The sequence below is a fragment of the Oncorhynchus nerka genome, unplaced genomic scaffold (genome assembly GCF_034236695.1).
Source record: "Oncorhynchus nerka isolate Pitt River unplaced genomic scaffold, Oner_Uvic_2.0 unplaced_scaffold_781, whole genome shotgun sequence".
Lineage (NCBI taxonomy): Eukaryota > Metazoa > Chordata > Actinopteri > Salmoniformes > Salmonidae > Oncorhynchus > Oncorhynchus nerka.
Genome location: NW_027040448.1, coordinates 280,106 through 286,105, shown reverse-complemented (window position 1 = coordinate 286,105; position 6,000 = coordinate 280,106). Strand labels below are relative to the sequence as shown.

The 6,000-nt window shown below is 39.9% G+C and overlaps 1 protein-coding gene across 1 annotated transcript in view; it reads left to right on the top strand.

The window, feature by feature from the left end:
* Nucleotides 1-6,000, top strand: part of LOC115103520 (potassium channel subfamily T member 2-like) — a 178,040-nt gene that overhangs the window by 53,533 nt on the left and 118,507 nt on the right. The window lies entirely within an intron of this gene.

Sequence of the window (6,000 nt, the reverse complement as noted above, 5' to 3'; positions counted from 1 at the left end):
CATTACAATCTCACCACCTCTTTTTTTATACTGACCAAGTAACAAATACCCAGGTTCCTTTTTTAATGGAAGGATTTGTATGTATGGTCAAGTTGAAGAGAACAACAGATGTTGTCGTCATCATAATAACATGGTTTTACAGCAACAGAGTAGTGCAGCGCAACACCCTTTCATTGAAGTGGCGGGAAACCAACGAAAGTGACCACATCTCTCACTAAATTGATCAAAAATGAAATCACAAATAATGAATGATGAGGGAGCAGGAGAACTTGTAAATTGCCTTCAATAATTACAAGGACTTTTCAAGCACCAATCTGAGGAAATGTCAGATTAAAAAAAAAACCCCATCAGAAAACATGACCTTGATGTTTTCTCTGTTAAATCTAACAAGACCCTGCTGTGAATCAAGCAGACAACAGATGATCAACATCAATTCGCTAGGGATATTAGATCCAACATGAATCCAGGCACAACTGTCTTCACCATAAGGAATGAGACACCAAAACAATTTATTTTCCAGCACTTGGGCTGTTGTTGCATCGCATGCACTATCACAACAACTGTTCATCACTTGACTCTCATTCAGAAAATTCCTTCTTGGATCAGATGATGATGTGTGAAAATAAAGCAGCGTAACTAATCAGCTGGACGCCAAATACACATCCAACAGGTGTTATGCATAGTTATTGAAGAACCACGTTAATGACAGTATCAATTTAGGTTTGAAGTATCAAGGTAATACTCTTTCGGTTAGCAATCACATCATTTGGGATTTGTGTGCCCATGAAAACTGTGTTCACCCCCTGACATAAGGAGACACAACATGTTATGTAGTTACACTGCATTTCTGAGATCTCTATACAAAAAACTGTCCGACAGCCAGATCCAGAATTCTTACAGGGTCAAGTTCAATGTTTAACTGATGAATGCTTAATATATAATATAACGATATCCTACACTTCCATAAATGCAAGGACAGAAAAGTCATGTTTTATGTCACACGATTTGGGACAAATCCGTCAAGACATGATAAAGGGTTAAACATAGGTTTTAAATCAACTGGTGAATTTTATTAAGTAGAGCTGTGATCCCCCTTATATCTTAATATAATGACTTGAAAAAAAATGGACAGATTATTATCAATGATTTATCAACAGCTGTAACAAGTTGTCAAGTGTAGGAAATCCTCACTGGTACCCTAGTTTAGAGAAAGACCCATATGTGTCTTTCTCTGTTCCAGCATACTATGAACTGACAGCCATTTCCCCAGAGTTTCTGGTCTGCTTGATTAAGAGCCAGTCTCATTTTCCACCTGAGCACCTCCTGTGATTTGTGACAGTCTTTGCAGGTGTATTCTGTGCATTTCCTATCAGACAAGATAGTATAAAGCAGGATACCCATTCCATTCTCTCCGGCTCTCCCGTGATGGACAGATTGTGTTGGCAGCGTGTCTGGGAGGAGTCATTTTATTAGCATGGACACTTTGCCTCCAGGGAAACAAACCGTCATAAAGCACCAATCAAGCAGCACTTGTTAGGAAGAGGAGAGAGAAAGATGAGGAGGCAAAGACTTCACTTTTCGCCTTCACCTTCTCGTTCTGTATCTCTCTCAATTCAATTCAAAGTGGCTTTATTGGCATGGGAAACATGTTTACATGGCCAAAGCAAGTGAAATGAGCAATAAATAAAAGTGAGAAGAAACAAAAACAACATCAACCAAAAAATATCACATTTTAACAGTAAACATTGCAAATATAAAGGCATTTCAAGTGTTATATTATGTACAATGTTTTACCAATTATAGTACGAGTAGTAGGGGAAGATAAATAAACATAAATATTGGTGGTATTTACAATGTTGTTTGTGTGCCACTGGTTGCCCTTTTCTCATGACAACGGACCACAAATATTGCTGCCCGGATTGCACATTGTGGTATCTCTCTCTCTCTCTCTCTCTCTCTCTCTCTCTCTCTATTTCTCTCTCTCTTTCTCTCTCTCTTTCTCTCTCTCTTTCTCTCTCTTTCTCTCTCTTCTCTCTCTCTCTCTCTCTCTCTCTCTCTCTTTCTCTCTCTCTTTCTCTCTCTTTCTCTCTCTTTCTCTCTCTCTCTCTCTCTCTCTCTCTCTCTCTCCCTGTCTCTCTCTCTCTCTCTCTCTCTCCCTGTCCCTCTCTCTCCCGGTCCCTCTTTCTTCCTGTCCCTCTTTCTTCCTGTCCCTCTCTCTTCCTGTCTCTCTCTCTCTTCCTGTCTCTCTCTCTCTCCTTGTCTCTCTCTTCCTGTCTCTCTCTCTCTCTCGCTCTCTCTCACTCTCAATTCAATTCAAAGGGCTTTATTAGCATGGGAAACATATGTTTACATTGCCAAAGCAAGTGAACTAGATAATAAACAAAAGTGAAATAATCAATCAAAAAATAACAGTAAAACTTAGACTCACAAGTTTCAAAGGAATATACACATTTCAAATGTCATATCATGGCTATGTACAGTGTTGTAATGATGTGCAAATAGTTCAATCACAAAAGGGAAAATTAATAAACATAAATATGGGTTGTATTTACAATGATGTTTGTTCTCTCTTGTGGCAATAGGCCACAAATTTTGCTACTGTGATGACACACTGTGGTATTTCACCAAATAGATATGGGAGTTTATATATTTTGGGGGGAATTCTTTGTGGGTCTCTGTAATCTGAGGGAAATATGTCTCTCTAATATAGTTAGACATTTGGCAGGAGGTTAGGAAGTGTAGCTCAGATTCCCACCTCATTTTGTGGACAGTGTGCACATAGTCTGTCTTCTCTTGAGCCAGGTCTGCCTAGGGCGGCCTCTCTCAATAGCAAGGCCATGCTCACTGAGTCTGTACATAGTCAAAGCTTTGCTTAATTTGGGGTCAGTCACAGTGGTCAGGTATTCTGCCACTGTGTACTCTTTGTTTAGGGCCAAATAGCATTCCAGTTTGCTCTTTTTTGGTAAATTCATTCCAATGTGTCAAGTAATTATCTTTTTGTTTTCTCATGATTTGGTTGGATCTAATTGTGTTGCTGTCCTGGGGCTCTGTGGGGTCTGTTTGTGAACAGATCCCCAAGACCAGCTTGCTTAAAAGATTCTTCTCCAGGTTCATCTCTCTGTAGGCGATGGCTTTGTTATGGAAGGTTTGGGAATCGCTTCCTTTTAGATGGTTGTAGAATTATTGAACTGCTCTTTTCTCGATTTTAATAATTAGCAGATATCGGCCTAATTCTGCTCTGCATGCATTATTTTGTGTTTTATGTTGTACACAGAGGATATTTTTTTTGCAGAATTCTGCATGCAGAGTCTCAATTTGGTGTTTGTACCATTTTGTGAATTCTTGGTTGGTGAGCGGACCCCAGACCTCACAACCATAAAGGGCAATGGGTTCTATAACTGATTCAGGTATTTTTTGCCAGATCCTAATTGGTATGTCAAATTTAATGTTCCTTTTGATGGCATAGAATGCCCTTCTTGCCTTGTCGCTCAGATTGTTCGCAGCTTTGTAGAAGTAACCTGTGATGCTGATGTTTAGGCCGAGGTAGGTATTGCTTTTTGTGTGCTCTAGGGCAACGGTGTCTAGATGGAATTTGTATTCGTGGTCCTGGCAACTGGGACTTTTTTGGAACAGCATTATTTTTGTCTTACTGAGATTTACTGATGGCCCAGATCTGACAGAATCTGTGCAGAAGATCTAGGTGCTGCTGTAGGCCCTCCTTGGTTGGTGACAGAAGAACCAGATCATCAGCAAAGAGTAGACATTTTTGACTTCAGATTTTAGTAAGGTGAGGCCGGGTGCTGCAGACTGTTGTAGTGCCCTTGCAAATTCATTGATATCTATGTTGAAGAGGGTGGGGCTCAAGCTGCATCCCTGTCTCACCCCACGGCCCTGTGGAAAGAAATGTGTGTGTTATTTACAATTTTAACTGCACACTTGTTGTTTGTGCACATGGATTTTATAATGTCGTATGTTTTTCCCCCAATTTCTATAGAAGACCCTCATGCCAAATTGAGTCAGAAGCTTTTTTGAAATCAACAAAGCATGAAAAGACTTTGCCTTTTGTTTTGGTTTGTTTGTTTGTCAATTAGGGTGTACAGGGTGAATACGTGGTCTGTCGTACGGTAATTTGGTGAAAAACCATTTTGACATTTGCTCAGTACATTGTTTTCACTGAGGAAATGTACAAGTCTGCTGTTAATGATAATACAGAGGATTTTCCCAAGGTTGCTGTTGACGCGTATCCCACGGTAGTTATTAGGGTCAAATATTCCTTTACTTTTGTGAATTGGGGTGATATTGCAGAAGATGCCAAAGCTGAGTTTGATGTTAAAGAGTTTTAAAAAACTAATTGAAATTTGTGGTCTGAATATTTTATCATTTCATTTAGGTCAACAACACAGGCCTTTTTGGGTCAGAGGGTTTGTATTTTGTCCTGTAGTTCATTGTAGCTCTCTCTAAGTGCTCTTTTGCACACCAATATCTCTACCTGTACATGACCATCTGATCATTTATCACTCCAGTGTTAATCTGCAAAATTGTAATTATTCGCCTACCTCCTCATGCCTTTTGCACACAATGTATATAGACTCCCCTTTTTTTCTCTACTGTGTTATTGACTTGTTAATTGTTTACTCCATGTGTAACTCTGTGTTGTCTGTTCACACTGCTATGCTTTATCTTGACCAGGTCGCAGTTGCAAATGAGAACTTGTTCTCAACTAGCCTACCTGGTTAAATAAAGGTGAAATAAAAATAAAACTCTGTCTCTGTCTCTCTCACCAATATCGCACTTCTCTAATTTCATCCTCGGGAACGTCAAACTCAATCCTATTTCCCTGCCTTCTTCTCAATTAATGATTCATATTTTATCCCATTACATTAGTCAAGGAAATCCAGTTTCTGCCTGCCAAATATGCTTGCTGTATGCAGGGAGTCATCTATCGGCACTGCCTTACCTTTTAACAGTCTGAATTCCATCTGAATGCATGGGTTTGTTATTAGTTTAGGCTGGGGCGTTACCAAGGAGATGGAATAGCATGAAGCTGCTTTTTCTATTCTCCTATGTCTGCCTATCTCCTCTACTGTGTTGCTTCTCTCGGTCACGTACCAGTCCTGGAGGTCTGAGGAGAGCTCTGTGGCGATTTCTGATTGGTGCTGTAGGGCAGAATGCTGAATGTTATGGTATCGGCTAGCCAAAAATACCTTGTCCAAGGCAAATGCGGATGTTTGAGGGGTACTTGAAATGTCTAATTTGCACATCTTTGATGTGATTGGGGAAGGACTGCATGTGCAGTACTGTGGGAACTAAATCAAACATTTTTGTGCAAGGTTTTGATTCCTTTCATCATGTTTCTTCGTACGTTTTCTTTTCAGATAAATAAATTCAGTTGTGAAAAGAATTGTTGAATGTCTTCCAGTCTGGCTCTTTTAGTATTAAGTGGAGGAATGTGTCATAGATAGAAAACCTACTAGTGCTTCTACAGTTAGCTTGCATATGGGATAGTAGCTACATTGAATAGAGCTGAAATGCTACCTGAATCACAATGAAGACAACAGAGAGGAATGGTTTCGCAACATTTCAATTTATCCCCAAAATAAATGAATTAATGCATGTGAGTCAATTTAACAGACACAGCCAATCTCTTCATATCAACACAATAAAGCCACTACTTAATAGAGTGTTCTTCCTGTCAGTGGTCAAGTAACCAGAGTGGAGGAAACTGGAGGAACCAATTGGTGCAGCAATGGGCTTTTAGTGGCGTGGACAGGCACGTTGTAACAGGGTGCTGAATTCCCTCGTTAAGTGCCAGTGTGGGTGGCACTAATGAGACGCAGTGGAGACTTGATTTGATCCCCACAAATAGCTTAACAACTGACTAATGTCTATTATATTAGATCATATACACTGAGTGTACAAAATATTAGGAACACCTTCCTAATATTGAGCCTTTTGACCTCAGAACAGCCTCAATTCATTGGGGCATGGACTCAGTCCATG